We start from the raw sequence: 17995 nt of genomic DNA, 5'->3' as shown, positions 1-17995 counted from the left end.
ACACCTGTTCGAGATTATGTTTGAGGATTTTGCGATATTATCAGTCATATTGTTGAATTGTATTTTGAAAACTGATACATTTGTGATTTTTGTGAAATTTGATATTGAGTTTTAAGTGGTCTAAAAATGAAAATTTTGTTTTTGAATTAGAGTGTTGCAAGTTGGTATCAAAGACTTGGTTTGAGGGATTCACATGTACTTTTGGGTACATCTGGACTCAAACCGAGGATTTGGGAAAATTTTCTAAACGAAATGATTTTCTAAAACGAGTAAGAGTTTTAAAGAGAAAATGAGACGGAGCAGTGTATACAATCAGCCAGAGCCCGAACGGGGATTTCCTAAATACCATTAATTGTTTATATTATGAGATACTTATGAGATATTAGAGTTGCATGTTATAGGATAGGCTAGGTATTTCAAGAATTTAGAGCTAGAGTTGCTTGATTCATGTTGCCTTAGTCTAGGGGATGCTATTGATTGATATTATCTGCTATTTGATCTGTGTGTATGTGCTAAGTAACAGTACCTAGCAGGAATCTTTTAGAGAGAGAGCTTTAAGTAGAGGAGTAATCTAGGAGAGTTACTGAGATGTGCATTTGAGGATTCTACTGAGAGAGTAGTTAGATACGAGGGGTAGGATTGCCTGAGTTTGGTGATGCCTTTTGAGTTATGGATAGAGTAGGTGGAGTTGTATGCTAGAGCAGTTATAAGTGCTGGTGGAGGTTATTCGATGCCCGAAAGCTACTTGCTTTGTGCTTTGTGGAACTCTTGAATGATGGGAGTCAGCTACTAAGTGAATATGACGATATTCAGTAGGTAGATGGCTGGCATCATGAGGAGTTTTTCAGCAGCTGATGGCAGAGAAGTGTGAGAACATAGGGAGTAATTTTAGGGCGATGAGTACACTATTTAGAGGTGAGTATTCGCTGGAGAGCGAGCATGTGTAACAGGATTGGTGATCGAGGAGGTTGAGCAGCTACTTAGGAAATCTGGGACGATCAGTATGCAGAGTATGGGTAGATGTGGTAGGTAGTATAGGCCGGTACTACTGAAAGCAAAGGACCCTACTTGAAACAGGGAGAGCTCTAGAGATTCTAAATAGCAGAATGAGGGGAGATAGCATGGTTCGGGTAACATGATTCGTAGTAGAGTGTGCTTCCGTCTTTACCAGTTATCCCTCCGTGGTTGTTTAGAATGAGAGTGGATATGGTAGATTGTGGGGCCAGAGGGCCATGTCGGTCGATTTTTGATGGAGTGTACCTTGCGAGGAAATTTGAGTTTAGATCCTGAGGGATTTGACTGGTGAGATGTCAGTTGGAGTCGCAGGGCTGAAGGAACAGTGGAGATGATCTTTTGTGGAGGATTGCGGTCTGGACTGAGTGATCAGTCAACGGTTGAGATGTCACTTTCTGTGACGAGAATTACAGTATTTCCGCTTCCTGTGTGGAGCGAAAGAGATAACGAGTTTCCGGTTTTAGAGTTTAGAGGTAAACCCCGTGGGGTAACATATAGTTGAGACATTTTCACCAAAGTATTTTGTAGTATGTCTGTTGCGAGGTATTTCTTATACCGTGAGAGAGTCATCAGTGGGGACTGATATGGATGAGGACCAAGATATGCCTTAGTTGAGGGTGGTAAGGCATATTTAGCAGCGGTTCCAGGTAACCAAGAGGAGTATATCGAGGCGGCGGTCGTCATTGTTTACGTTGTATATCAAATATGAGAGTGAGGTCTCTTGCTTCTATGACAATTCACACAATGGAATGCTGGTTGAGGAATTAGATATGATGTAACAGCCCAAAATCTCAAGTATTGTTAAATTGCATTTTGGGGTGTTTTAAAGGGGAGACTCGGCGAGTTGGAGCAAGACTCGCCGAGTAGGGTCGCAGATTTGGTCGCGGATTCGCGACTGGACTCGACGAGTCCAGGTATGGACTCGGCGAGTCGACGCTGTTCAGCGGAAACCCTAGCCGTTTCGTATTGGGTCGTATATAAGGGTTGTTATGTCGTCATTTCACGTCTTTTGGCCGATTGTGGAGAACCCTAAACGACTGTGGCATCTAGAGCAAACTTGAAGGCCATTATTGACTTTGAAGGAATTGTGGTGCAAGAAGAGGAAGGATTGTGGCCAAAGGAAGAGCAAGGGGGTCGAGTTCTGAGGTTTGGGGACACAGAGAGTACGTTTTCAGGTTATGTTCCGGATCATTCCTGTTATTTTGATGTGTACACGAATTTAGGGTTTATGAAACCCATTTGGGTTTAGATGGATTGTTGTGTTATTATCCAACGTTTATAACCCTGTATTAGTACCCCTTAGAGGTCCAGAAGGTTCTATGTTTGTATATTCGGGAAAATATGTATCTCAGGAAGCAGTTTGATCGACTGCATGGCGTGGACTCGCCGAGTCGGATGATCAGACTCGGCGAGTAGCTTGAAGATTCACTGGGACTCGCCGAGTTGTTCTTCAGACTCGGCGAGTGGAGTCGGGGTGGCCCCGCGATTCTTCCAGGAGTGACTCGTCGAGTCAAAGAGGATACTCGACGAGTAGAAGGGGAATCTTAGAGGATTGAAGGACGACCAGACTCGCCGAGTCGCCAGGGAACTCGCCGAGTCCAGTCGAGCTGACAATGGACTGTTGACCAGAGTTGACTGGTGTGATTTCTTAGGGTCAGTTAACGTGGAAGATAGAAGTATTAAAAAGGGATATATGATGTTACAGGGAGCTTGTAGCTCGGAGGATCAAGTGCAAGGGATTTTAGGAGTTGCTATCTTCCAGTGTCCGCGAGGTGAGTCTTCTCACTATACCTCACCCGGAAGGGTTTGATTGTGTGACCGGAAGGTCAAGTATGTTATGTGTTATGTTTATATGCTATAAATGGAAAGTTAGCTGCTACGCGTGATATACATGCTTATATATGGGCCGGAAGGCAAAGTATTATGTGACAGACAGGTCAGGTATGATATATGATATATGTGCTTTATGTGTTAGAGTATTTGTATTATGTGTTATATATGTGTATGGGCCGGAAGGCGATATATATTGTGGACCGAAAGGTCCGGGCCGGAAGGCAATGTTATGTGGACCGAAAGGTCCGGGCCGGAAGGCAATGTTATGTGGACCGAAAGGTCCGGGCCGGAAGGCAATGTTATGTGGACCGAAAGGTCCGGGCCGGAAGGCAATGTTATGTGGACCGAAAGGTCCGGGCCGGAAGGCAATGTTATGTGGACCGAAAGGTCCGGGCCGGAAGGCGTATGTGCGTAAGGTATATTGGGGAACTCACTAAGCTTCGTGCTTACGTTGTTTATGTTATATTGTTTCAGGTTCTTACAGTAACGCGGGATGGCAACGGTTCGATTGTACACACCGAAGAAAGAGTTGTGTTTTTGGAGGATCCTGGTCTTCTATTATAAAGAAAATGAAACTATGTTTTGTAATTCGAATGTGAATAAGATTTTAAACAAGTGTTTTTAATTTTAAATTGATTACTTAAATGAAAATTTTGTTTTTGGAAATCACGGTGTTACATATGAGGTGTGTGTGATAGATCATTATTTCGGGTCTAGAGTCGTAACTAATTCGGGACAGTCGAGATGTTCGGTGAAGTGTTAGTATGAGATTTTGGGGTGACTAGAGGCAGTCACATTGGAAGGATTTTGAGGTTTTCATCTGAGATTCGAGATACTTGGAGTTATTAGGTCATTGTCTAGAAGGTCATCGAGCGCAGCGAGTACGTCCCAAGAGTCGGGAATGGTACATCTGGAGAGCTAGTATGTAGTGTGGTTTGTTGGTATGTGAATGGGTGATGGTTCGAACCCTAAGTGGGGGAGAGTTGGGTATCCTATGGGGAGGATCCTCAGTCTGACGTGGTGTAGAAGTTTGGGTTATGGGGATCTGCGTGTTGGATATAGTGTCGAAGTCAATAACTTTATTTGGTATGTACTTGACCCGACCCGGCATGGTCCATTTCGGTTGCATGGCATTGCAATACATGGATAGACTAGATGAGAGAATAAGGCACTTATGATTATTAATATATTATAAGTTCTAATATATTAATAATACTATTATTTAATTAGTATTGATCAAGTATTAATCTAGTATTAATTTGGTGATCAAAGTGAGACTAATTAAATATATAGGGTTGATTATGACAATCATCAATTATTTTATGGTGGATTAATGATCCATGGTTTATGGGTTTGGTTATAACCATATGGAGCTCCATGGATAGTCCATGGGAGTTACAAACCCATGGGTCATGAGAAATAAAGAGTCATGAAAATTAGGGTTTACATTTGTAACTCCTAATTATGACACACTATAAAAGAAACCCTATAGCATGCAAAATCGGCACTAGAGTGTTTCTAGAGAGGGCATAACCGATTTTCAAGTGTAAGAAGTATTCTCTCACGTTATTCCAAGTTTTGTGGTGTTGTGTGAAGCATTTGAGGCACAACATTTGGGGTGCTAGGCTCACAAAGTCTTGAAGGAATCCAAGCAACAACAAGGTATGTATTTCTACTAGTTTTTATGTTTTATGTAATCCCCATGCCATGCTAGTTAGGAAATAACCTTGAAAAAGTAATTTGCATGTATATAGAGAAAACATAGATTCAAGGTTATTAGAGTTGCATGTATACTTAGGGAGTGTTAGAATGCTCAAAATCCATCGGTGGTATCAGAGCCTAGGATTGTTTTCTGTATACTTGATGCAATTTTCAAGAAAAATCGTTTTTTTGGAATCTGCCAGTTTACCACGAGGTCATAAATTTTAGTACGAGGTGGTGACTGTTCAGTGAAAAAAAATTGTTTTTGGCCTGTTTTGGATTAGAATCATTACCACAAAGTCTTTTTGTTCTTAAAACTTGATTTTGATGTTATGGTAATGTTTATTCTCATCCAAATAAATGGTTATTATCAAATTTTCAAGTTTTATATGGTTTATTTATGATTCTTGAAATTGTTGATATGAATATTTGTTGCTGGAAATGGGTTAAAATCATTATCCCAATCTGTTTTGGACTTGTAAAATCTGTTTTTCAAAATGATAATGATTATGTTAACCCATTTTACAGGACTTTTATCAATTTTCAAGTATTGTATATGTTTATATGATTTTTTGAAATTGCTTGACATGAATTTGTTTTCTTATGAGTTTTAGAAGATCATAGGAATTATGTGTAACCTACTTGTGTGTTTAATTCATGATCTTAATGGCAATGATGGTGTCCATAACTTGTCCTCAAGTTATGGATAACCAAAAGTCACTTCTTTAAATTGTGATTAAAGAACTAAAGAGGATTCATAAAATGAAGAGTCTTCATTTTTATGAACCATTAAAACTCATAAGTTACAAATTGAAGAGACTTAGAATAGTTTCAAATCTTGCCCTCAAGTTTTGCAAGTTGAAAAGTCTTACTCTTTAATATTTTAATTCCAAATTAAACCTAAGATTTTTAAAAAGTTTAAAAATCAACACTTATACTATTATTATAATTTGATTATATAGATATGTATAAGAATATGTCATTCTTACCGTTAGTAGGCCTCATTCACGAAGTCGGTCTATAAGGGGGGTATAAGGTTGTTGCCTATAAAATGGCGACTTAATGGGTGTCCACTCTCACCCACCGCTTCCTTGATCGGTGGAGGGTCGTTAGCCGAACGGGTAGGATGCGACTTAAAATACTCATTAAAAGTATAATGAATTATAAAGTAACTATACATTATAAATTCCCAATCTTAGTTACTTTAGGAAAATGTGAAATAGGTGCTAGCTCATAAAATTACACTTTGTACCTTACCAAGTTGTTAGTGGAGCGTGTGTGGTTAACCGGCACACTAACAAGAACTAGTAAGTGTGGCAAGGGGTAACATGACCTTATTATAGATCGGCGGAGCTGTGTGGCTAACCGGCACATCGATTAGGTGATAAAGTTAAGGGTACCAAGTCAATTTTTATGGTTATTCACACCTTTTTTGTGATCCTCGATATCCCAGTCACAAACTTGAGAGGGAACAATCGAGATTCAAACATGTCATTGAAAGTTCAATGTATCTCAAAAGATCTGGGAGTTTCAAATCCAACTAAAACTTAATTATATTTCGTTTTTCATGGTGGAAATTGGTAAATCGTCATTTACCTACCTTCAACTATTTTATAACTTGGATTACGGCATCCCTCTTCCAGTTATAAATAGGTTGTTGGATCCTAGCCTTAATATTTCATATTGGGTGTTATATTAAGGACTTTAAATCAACAAACTTTAATCTCTCCCATTATAGATGTCTAGTTTAGACAGCTATGGTCTTCCCAAATCTTTAGGAACAAGCTTCCTAATGAAGATGATATCCGAAATGGCAACCAAGGTGAAAGATCAATCCCTTTGTTGTGCATTAGTAGGACTGGAAATCATACTTCACTTCCTCCACCTCCTCTAATAAATCTCCCTATCCACAAGTTTCAAGACCTGATAAGTTCTAAGTCACTCAATCCCTATTATATGTGCTTAGGTATTGGAGATTAAGTCCCATATTGACAAGCTAGGAGAGTCAGGTGTCGAAGTCTCGAGGTAGCTAGCTGTTGACTTGGTTCTTCAGTCACTCCCTGATGACAGATCACAACATGACCCTTAATGATCTTACCTATTTGCTTGATGATGCTGAATCAGCAATGATTTGGAGCATTGGTAAAGCAAAATTTAATTGGAAGATCAACTTCTCAAACTTCCATGGACATTGACAATGGTAACATTGGAAGTCCAGAAAAACTTTATCTTCCCAATTGAAAGGGATTGGCCATAGTCAACTCGGTTGACAAAATGGTAAAGAGAAAGGCTAAGTCTACGTACTGTTTCCAAAGAGTCCATATGTTTTTGTTGCCAAAGGAAGGGCAATGGTTGTGAAGCTGCCAAATTTACCTAAAAGTCCATAAGGATAGTAAAGTCAAATGTTTGACTCTGCTTTAGGTAAAGTCCATTATCTAACTTTATTAAGTTTCTATTATGAGATTCTTATTTCATGATGTGACTAGCTCACATATTGATGTTTTAAGAATCAAAGAAGAGTGAATAAACTTAAAGGAAGTATATGTTGATTCTGATCGTGAAGATGGATTTCGATCGCATGGTTCGGTGATCAGAATTTTGAGTTGTTACTTAAGAGTTATGATATATTGCTTAGGAATAGATAACAACAAGTTTTCCATATGGATTGTAAGGATAAGTTTTCTGCAAAGTTTTAAAATAAAAGAAAATGGTATTGATTTTATTTATTTTAAGTATCCTTACAATGGCATTTGTGAAAAAGGTTGTTGCTTATATGTTTCCATTGATAAGCAATATGGGTAAATGGATTGGATTCTTTCATTAGTGGTAGTGTCATAATTTACCAAATAAGGAAAGATTCTCATCACCCAAGTTTCAGTTGGATAGAAACTTGGAATCATGCAAGTTGTATTGTGTGATGAATGAGAATTTTCATCTTTGGTAAATTAAGACTAATTCCTTTTTCACATTCGCATGTGAGTCAAGCGAAGGACTAAAGGATCGGGTACATTAAGTTGTGCACTAGTCAGGTCCACCACAAAAGTAGATAAGATTATTCGTTATGATTTACTAAAGTTTAGTAAATATGGTTATGCTTAAAAGTTTAAGTGTAATTCTGAAACATCGGAAAAGTTTCAATGTATGGCAGAATGAATAAGAAGAATCAAATAAGGCAGAAAGATAAAAGTTTCTCTAATCTGAAGAGATGGGAGAGTACTTGTGTATTTTGTTTTATGATTATCTTAGTGATTATGGAACCATATCACAATTGATCCTCTAAGGACACCTTAGTGTGTTTGTTGCCTGAGGAGAGGAATCGTGAATTGTTGAAATGGTTAAATCAAAAGATAATTCATAATTCGTTCCAAAAACAAATCCTGAAGTTATACTCCAAGATTTTAACTTGAGTGACATAGTCTTTAGAAAGTTCATAACACTTGTCAAATATAGAGTAAGATGTTTCCTATTCTTGTACATTTGAGATTGGTAAGTTGTGATGTTTTGGATAAAACAAAGACCAGCTAAGACCAATAGTGAAAACTGTTTAACTTGATAAGAATCCGCACTAGCTCTTGAATATTTGTATTGTCAAGGAATGGTTCTTGACAAAGAGAAGTCTTATATGTCAAGAGGACAGTGGGAGTCTAAAAGATTCTGAAATAGTTTCAAGAACTAATCAAAAGTTTTGGTAATCACTAGCCCACGACTTGAGGTTTGTAACCTATCGTGGTGACATATTCTTATGTCTGTGTCTATTCCAGTTAAAAGTTGATTATACTTGTGAGTTCTATGAGTTCTCAATTGTTTGCATAACAACCCGGAAGCAATGGTGGGAGTTGTGCTACCAGGTGGCAAGAAATTAAGATTGAACAAGTTCAGTCTATATGACTTTGGATTCGTCACTAACCTTGTCTTGTGATTATGGTTATGACAAATTCACATGGATAGGAACACATACACCATAAAAATCTAAGTTTCATAAGGTTTCTCTTCAATTCATGAAAATGATGGTAAGGAAACTCTTTCACTAAGTAGATTTTGAGTAGATAGCAATTGAGAGAATGACAAAAGGTCTAAGCATTATGATTACGACATCCCTCTTCATAATTGTTTAGACACACTATTGAGCTATCTAATGAAAGGTGTATGGTTTTGATAAAGTCTTATCAAAGAAAATGCGTATCAGAAATCTAAACTTTGGTAGAAAAGCCAATAAAGTGTTGGTTTCTAAAAGTCCAACTGATCTCTGGATACACGTCAAAGCTAGTGGGAGCATAAGTGTTACGAGAGTAAGATAATAATCATTATGCTAGTGGGAGCATGATTATTATGTTAAGTGTTGCAAGTCAGCAATAATAATTATAGAAAACAAAAGTTTCAATTCGCCTTGAAAAAGTTGTTTTGCTATAATTAAGGGAGAGGATTTTATACTTCACTCCAATTCTACAAGCTTAGATTGAGAATTTAATCTACTTTAGTCAAGAATATATATGAATGTTATGTTGGAATGGTTCAACATAAGGAAATGTTATATATGTTGCGTTCTCAAAATTCGATTATGATTACGGCATCCCTCTTCATAGTTCGAATTATGAAAACATGGCAAATAAAAAAATTTATAGCATAAATCATGTCCCATGTGCTTTGGGTATAGGTTTGATTACATGTGCTATAATATTCATCCATTCTAAATTTTCCAAATGCCTAGGGCATTAAGATGGAAAAAGGAATAGAACTGGTGATGGGATTAAAACAACTTTTAATCTATGAAGATCGATTAGATCTTGAACAAGTATAAGAATAAGAAACACCAAGAACGCAATAATAATAGCAAACCAGAAAACAAAATTAAGAACACAACAGCTTGAATCAATCGTGTTGAATGATTAAATAAAATCCTTAGAAGAGCTCGATTATGAACATCAACTGTAAAGGATTGGAAGATTACAAGAGAGCAATGTCGTAGAACTCTGGAATGTAAAAACTGAAATCTTGAATTTTAACCTAATATGCACGCAAGCGATAACTTATATACAATACATAAAAGGCTCTCGGTTGGACAGGCCCAAACCGGAGAATACAAGGCTAATCTACGAGCCCAAAAGACGCAACATAAAACAGAACTTAAGCCCAACAATCTCCCCCTTTGCGTCAATTTGGAGCGAGACCTTCACTTCTTACTTGGGCCGGCGGCTGAAGCTGGTACCTTCTTCTTCACGGTACTAAACAGACACTTGGTTATGGAAAGGATGGTCTGTCTAAACCGGATGTACCAATTGATCATATCTTCAAAGTACTTGATGTCATCAGCCGAATTATCCTTACACCGCTTGACGATTGATAGGACGTGTTCCAAGCAGGTAGTGGTGTAGAGGTGCTTGTCAGCTAACGCGAACAGACATTTCTGTCCTTCGGCTCTGGTGAACATCACAGAGTTTCGTCTCGAATCTATCTTGCCCATTTTCATTGTGTTTAGATCACTGGCCGATCCCACAGGCTTGACTTTCGGTTTCTTCTTAAACACTGTGGCAACCTCCTGATCTATTAGGGCCACCTCCATGATATAGCATGCCAGCATCCTTTTGACATGGTCTAAGATGGGACCATATTCGGCTTCGTTTGTCAGCAAGATGTTGTACAAGACTATCCAATCATGAGGGTTCAAATTGGGCAGATCCGCCAGAGAGATCATGTGAGCAGTTCTTGCAGATCCTCGGATAAGCTTCAACTTGACGTTTGTGAATCTTCCCACGGCAAACGGCTTCATCACCCGAACATTGACAATCTTCTGGGCACTCCATGTAAGGTATTGAGGGCGAGCGGCCTCCAGGTAGAAGTCAATGAGCTCCCTGTCAAGCTCATCGTTCGGATGCGGGACATCGAAAATGTTGGAGAAGGCGTGGAAGATGAACGCCTTTCGAGTCAGCGGCATATCAAATTGCGAATCGACCGAGTTGTTGCAGTCGAACGATATCACCGGCTCGAGCCATAGTATGCTTGGAGTCTCTATGGCCTCTTTTATCAGACGATCCCTGGTCCAGGCAGGGAAGAGCAGCTTTCGGCTCTCAAGGAGATCGTTGGCTTCTTTTTGTTTACGTTCGGCTTCTTCAGCTTCACGTGCCACACGACTGACATCGTCATCAGTATTGCGACTGTTCTTTCTCTTTAACATGTCCGCAATAGTCTCCTTGTCTTCATCTTCATCTTCATCGTCATCTCCTCCCTCTGCTATGTTTTTGCCTTTGTTCTTCACACCCGAACCCGAGGCATGACCAGTTGGGGGTGGTTCGGTTGTGTGAGTAGCTTTGGAGGAAGGAGGGGGTTTCGATCCTTTCTTCTCATCTCCCCCTTGTTTCGGAATGGACACGAAACTGGGTAGGCCTTCAAGTTTACTCAAGAGGTCCATGGCCGGAGAGAGTTTCTCAGCGAGGGTACGCCTTACTGAGTGATTGAGGATGGGGTCGTGTGCTTCCAGGATGTTGGATAGAGCGGCGTGGACATCCGAAACACACGTCTTGATGATTTCCCTCTCGGATCGAAGAGCCTCCAATTGTTGTTCGGAGTTGGAAAGTTTGGTGCTCTTGACCTTGAGGGCAGTAGTCTTACTCGCCAGGACGTCCATCAGAGAATTTTCAGCCGCAAGATCCTCTTGTAGCTTAGCCAAGCGGGCATCGATGGAGGCACGGAGTGCCGAGTTGTCGTCGCTAAGGTTTTGTCTGAGGGTAGCGAACGAGGATAACTCCGTCTTTACAAACTGGGCCAATTGATTAACAAGTGGTTCCAGAGTTGTTTTGGTGGCTTCGGCTCTTTCCTGCATAGACTGCAGCAGGATTGTAGCGTCATTGAATAGTTTATCGACTTTTTCGGTCGCAGCCTCACAAGCTCTGGTGGAGGCGTCTAACGCAGCAGTCGCTGAGGCCATTGAATCATGTTGAGCCTTGGAGAAGGCATCAACTGTCTTCTGAAGTGCGGCTTCAGATAAAGAGGACTGCTGGTTGGAAGAGGAGGCGAGAAGTTGATCAACCTTCTCGTTAAGCTCGCGAAGATGCTTCTTTGTCACTGGAGCATCATCCTCCTCATCACTTTGAACTTGAAACGGACTATAATAGACCGAATCATAGTTCATGTGATCACCACCAAGGTATTGATCATTGCCGTCGGAGGCGTCTTCTGGAGATTGAGGTAGTGGTGAAGCTGGGGGTGTTATTGGTTTAGTTGGTTCAGGTTGAGTGGGTGGGGGATGAGTTTCGGGTGGTGGTGGTGTATGGGTTTCGGTTTGTGGAGGTTCGGTTACGGGTGGGGTTTCGGTAATAGGTGGTGTTTCGGTTGATGTGGTGAATATGGGTGGTGGTATTGGGAATGAGGTTGGTGGTATAGTAGGGTTTATGGTGGGAATGGAAATAGGAATTGTGGGTAGAGGGGAAGGAACTGGGGATTGGTGAAGTTCCATCTCCGGGGTTGGGGACCGAGGGGGTGTGTTGCCTCTTTGTGGAGATTCGTCTCCTTGTGATCCCTCAGAGTCCGAACTCTCACCTTCGGATTCACTTGATGAGGAGGGAAGGACTAGCTTTCGCTTTTGTTGGGTCTTCCTCCTTTTCGGTTTTGGTGACGAAGCAGCCTTCGGTTGTTTGCGCTTCTTGGGAGAAGGTTTTGGGGCTTTGGATGGTTTATTCCCCTTGTCTGCCTTCTTACCCCTGGCCACCGGTTTGTCGGCATCATGGATTGATCGCAGCATGTCCGGTGTCAGTTCCCTCGGACCAGATGGCCCTAACTCCTTGATCGCCTTGATCATACTGCTGTCTGATGGCACACTTCCATACATCGACTCCGGGATAGAGCCAATGAAGGAGAATTTCGATGCATCGGATACGATGATCTTCTTGGTATGGAACGTACCAACAGAAGACATCGGTGCACCGTCAGCAGTTGGGACCTCAAACCTGTCCATGGCCCATCTTGTGATCAGGATCCAGAACCGGGCCAGCGACACTTCAGAGTGTCGAGAAGTGGAAGAAAGGCTCTGAATCAGTTGTTGCCAAAGGACAAACCCATAATCGAGTTTGATCCCGTTGTACACCCCATACATGATTAACAGGAAAAGACGACTGGCCCCGTCCGATCCTGAGCTCCTCTCAGACAGTCCCTTGAAGAGAACTGTAAATAACCCATTCCACAGGGGCGGTAGGCATGACTTCTTGAACCTTGCGACGGAGGTAAGAACTTCCGTGTAGCCCATGTTGTAGAACATGCTATATAACATTCCAACCGGAATCGTCTCCGGGTTAACACGCGATGGGTCAGCAGCAAACCCAAGCATGGTGCAGAAGCGGGGACGAGAAATCGACGTCTTGTGTTCCGCTACTTCGAAAAATATCCTGTCGACGCCCTTGTCGTAGTAGGCCGTTGCATAGACCTGAGATAGAGCCACCATTGGCACCGTTTCAATTCTGGACAATGCCGGAGCAAGCTGGGAGTACTTGAGGCATTCGATAACCGGCGACATGTAGGGATCATAGGCTAGTGGGTTCAGATCAATGACAAGGCATTGTTGAGGTCTGATGGGAAGAATCTGAGAAGTGGCATGAACGGATGAAGATTCAGCCATTGTTGCAGGTGTGGAGAAGAAGATGACCGGGAGAGAGTTTTGGGAGTAATTTTGCTTTGGGTATTATGGGGGCAGTAAAGAGGTAAAAGGTGGTGTTGATGGCTTTTTATAGTAGGTGATAGGAGAGAGAAAGATCGTTTCAAATCTCTTATTGAAATACGGAAGGGTGTTTGAGTGACTGATTGGTGACAGTTGGGACGTGCGATGATCACGTAGGAGAGAGAGTGTCAGATTCCTAGGATCACGCCGCCCAATAAGCGCCGGTTCAGAGATAGAAACCGTTTCCATTTCCACACGCGCCATTAATGCCAGATGGATGACGCTTCAAAACTGCACACGCGTCCAATAAGTGTCAGAAAAAGCGCGGCCTCTTCAAATTCACACGCCCTCCTTTTTTCCGTCGTTTGAATATCTATCCTTTGAACTCCCGCCGCGTCAGCAACCTTTTGAACTTATCCCTTTTCTTTTAAACGCCACCTTTTGAATAAAATGCCCACGTGGATTATCGGCAACCACAACTTCAGTATTAACCATCCATTAATTATCCAGCCTGTAAAATAATTAGTAACGGAATTTTGAAAATCTTGGATTTTCGTGCAAAGAGTGTAAAAGATAAAGAAATAAAGCAACTCTTTTTGGATTATCTGTGATGTCAATGATGACATGAAACTGATGATCCCGGGCACGAATCTCTTCCTTCAAGGTCAAGAGAGACCTCAAAGTGTTAGTGTGGAATCCCGTTGAATGACGATCAAACATTTATCAATAAATGTTGAAAGGCTTCTTTAAATAAGGCAAATTAAGGGTGGTTTCGCTTTGATTCAACAATTCAATTCCTGATATAAAAACGAACGTGAACAAAGTACTTGTGAGACCAGTGTAGTCTATTGAACAAGTAGGTTTGAGTTAATTTTGTAGTGGCTTGGATTAATATGAAATCTCAGATAAAAATTTAAAACTGGATCCCTTGGGAAGAAATGTCATGGTGTGTAACAATTTCATTGGAACCACGCAAAAAAAAGTGAGATTTCATGAAGGTGCATTCGTTAATTCATTGGTGAAAACTTGATCAAGTTAATTGGTCACCGTCAATTCGTTGGTGTTGAGTTTTGGGTTTCACTCAGCTCGTAGTGGCCCGAAGCTAAGATCATAAACACAGATGTTGTGTAACCATAAACCTCAGTGGTAGTTGCTGAGAGTCTCAAGGGTTACAGTGATGATACGTATGTTATGGAGAAGTATAATGGGGATGGTGAAAGAAGACATAGTACCTCTGCTGCCAACATAAGGACCAAGCAGGAGACTCTGAACTCATGTGAGAAAAGAGTGAGGTAGCTCACGATTAGAATAAATGAGTTAGCCTTATTGGGAAGACAAGGTTTGTGTGTACCAGGTCATGAAGGCTATTATTCAAAATCTTATGAGGCTTGGGACACATACAGCAGCATGCTTCTAGGGACACTTAAGTAAGTCATCAATTATATCCCCATAAACGAATGAGCACAAAAAAAATTAAAATATTTTTGTAGTTTTTGAAATTGAGAAGAAAAAGAAGAAGATAGAAAAAAAAATTAAAAGTAAAAAAAATAAAAATAAGACATAAAAAAAATTATAAAAGAGTTAAGAGAAAAAAAAATACGATTAAAAAAAAACTTTGCAAAAAAAATTGAAAAACCGAACCCGAGCGTTCGGTTGGTTTCGGTTCAGGAAAATTTTGAAAAACCGAACCTGAGCGTTCGGTTGGTTTCGGTTCAGGAAAATTTTGAAAAACCGAACCTGAACCTTCGGTTGGTTTTGGTTCACTAAAATTTTGGAAAACCGAACCCGAACCTTCTGGAGGTTTCGGTTTTGGAAATATTTTTAAGAAACCAAGGAGTTTAGATATGTAATAAAAAAACTTTTTACATAATGAAAAACAAATTTTGCATCAGAAATATACAACAAGGAGAAACTACCTTTGAAGTAATGAGCGAGTGAAATGGTTGAACCGAACCCGAACGTTCGGTTGGATTCGCTTCTTACGTTTGAGATCGAGAGGTAGTGTGAGGTACTGATTCTGATTCCATCATACCTAGCCCTTGCAAAATTTTATTGAATGATGCTTCTGGAAGAGCTTTGGTGAAGACGTCAGCCAGTTGATCAGTGGTTCTTACGAAGTGAACTTCGACATTTCCATCTTCCACATGATCTTTGATGAAGTGATACCTCAGTGCTATGTGTTTGGTTTTAGAGTGTTGCACCGGGTTATGACAGATCCTAATTGCGCTTTCAGAGTCACAATATAGAGGGATCTTCTTCATATTGAGTCCATAGTCTCGAAGTTGACTCTGGATCCAAATCACTTGTGATGTGCAGGATGCAGCGGCAATGTATTCCGCTTCAGCAGTAGACAGCGACACACATGTTTGTTTCTTGGATTGCCAGCTGACCAACTTCCCATCAAGAAATTGACAGCCACCAGTTGTGCTTTTGCGGTCGAGTCCACATCCTCCAAGGTCAGCATCAGAATAGGCTTGAATGAAGAAGCCAGAGTTGGATGGATACCATAGACCTAAGGAGGCGGTTCGCTTGAGATAGCGTAGGATGTTCTTCACTGCCAGCATGTGAGGTTCGCGTGGGTTAGCCTGAAATCGAGCACAATAACATACAGAAAACATGATATCATGCCTGCTAGCAGTTAGATACATCAGTGAGCCTATCATTTGACGATAGAGCGTGATGTTGACAGCCGGTTTATCCAGTGAAGGGGTAAGTTTGGTGCCGAAAGCCATTGGGACTTTGACTTTTGAGTCTCCCATCATTCCAAACTTCGCTAGGAGAGTCTTTGTGTGAGCTTCCTGGTTGATAAAGATGCCTTCGGGTCCCTGTCTTATATTTAAACCAAGGAAAAAATTAATAGGACCCATTGAGCTCATTTCAAACTTAGTCTCCATCAACTTTCTGAATTCAGCTGTTAAGCTGGGATTCGTGGAGCCAAAGATGATGTCATCGACATAAATTTGAACTATCATAAGGTGGTTACCTTCCTTTTTGCGAAAGAAGGTTGGGTCAACCGAACCTTGTTTGAATTTGGACATCTTTAAAAATTTTGTAAGCGTTTCATACCAGGCTCTCGGAGCTTGTTTGAGGCCGTACACAGCTTTATCCAGAATGTAGCAATGATTTGGATACTTTTCGTTCACGAACCCAGGAGGTTGCTCCACATACACAGTTTCTTTAAGTTCTCCATTGAGAAATGCGCACTTGACGTCCATTTGGAAGACCTCAAAGTTTTTGTGAGCAGCATAGGCCAGAAATATTCTAACCGATTCTAGCCTAGCTACTGGAGCGAACGTCTCTTCGTAATCTATCCCTTCCTCCTGACAGTATCCTTTGACAACCAGACGAGCCTTGTTCCTTATGACATTACCTTCCTTGTCCATTTTGTTTCTAAAAACCTATTTGAGACCAACAACTGAAGCATCCGGAGGAGTTGGAATGAGGCGCCAGACTTTGTTCCTTTCAAACTCGTTTAGTTCGTCTTGCATTGCTTGAACCCAATCAGAGTGATCGAGGGCAGTGTTCACTGTCTTCGGTTCAACTTTTGATACAAATGAGTTAAACATACAAAACTCAACCTTTGAGAATAAGGATGTCTGTTTTGCCTTCAGTTGAGATCGGGTCAGAACCTTTTCAGATACATCACCAACTACTTGAGAGATAGGATGATCTCTGGTCCATTTTGTAAGAGGAGGGTAATTCGGATCGAAGGTTGGATCTAGTTTAGCGTTGATCATCTCTTCAGGCTCAGATTGGCTATCGAAATCAAGCGTCATATCATCATGCTCCCCCTCAATTGATGAGTCTTGAGAAACATGAGGTTCAGGGATTTCTTGTGGTGCTGGATTTTCAGGCATTGAAGCACCTTCGTTTGAAGGGGCATCTTCGGTTGGAGAGTTACCTTCGGTTGATGAAGGACCTTCAGTTGAAGTAGTAGAGCTTGGCTCCCCCTGGACTTGTGAGCTAGGCTCCCCCTGGACTTGTGAGCTAGGCTCCCCCTCGACATGAGAACTTGGCTCCCCCTCGACTGAAGCATTGTTGGTTGTAGGCGATTCTCCTTCATGCATTCTTCTTGCAGCATCTTCGACAATCTGCTTCATATGATCTATTTTTTTGTCGGCTGCACCTGCTTCTGAGAGAGAAGCTTTTTCCGGTTCGTCAAAAAGATCCAGAAAATTCTCGTACATATTGGCGATTGAGACAGTGACTTGGCCAGTTTGAGGAAAGATTTCCCTGGCAGTGTCATCTATGGCCTGTAGCTTTTTGACATAGTTATCGTCGAAGGTCACATAGTATGTCTCTTCAATCCTTCTTGATCGTTTGTTTAGGACCCTGTATGCCTTTGAAGTGAGTGAGTAACCCAGAAAGATTCCCTCGTCGGCTTTGACATCAAACTTGTTGCGGTGTTCTTTAGAGTTAAAGATGAAACACCTTGAGCCAAAAACGTGGAAAAATTTCACATTGGGCTTCCTGTTGTTTAATATCTCATATGGTGTGAGCGTGAATCGCTTGTTGAGATAGGACCTGTTTTGTGTATAACAAGCAGCAGAAATAGCGTCAGCCCAAAAATAAAGAGGTAAGGAAGCGAAACTTAACATAGTTCGGGCAGCTTCACACAGAGATCGGTTTCGTCTTTCGACTATTCCGTTCTGCTGTGGTGTGTAGGGAGCTGAGAAATTATGGCTAATTCCCTTTTCTGCAAGAAACACTTCAAACTCCCTGTTCTTGAATTCGAGACCATTGTCGCTCCTGATGTTGCGAACGACCTTCTTGAGCTGGACTTCAATTTGCTTGATAAACACT

Source organism: Lactuca sativa, chromosome 2 (genome assembly GCF_002870075.4).
Source record: "Lactuca sativa cultivar Salinas chromosome 2, Lsat_Salinas_v11, whole genome shotgun sequence".
NCBI classification, from domain to species: Eukaryota; Viridiplantae; Streptophyta; class Magnoliopsida; order Asterales; family Asteraceae; genus Lactuca; species Lactuca sativa.
The sequence above is the reverse complement of the archived record's forward strand: the minus strand, read 5'-3'. Positions refer to the sequence as shown.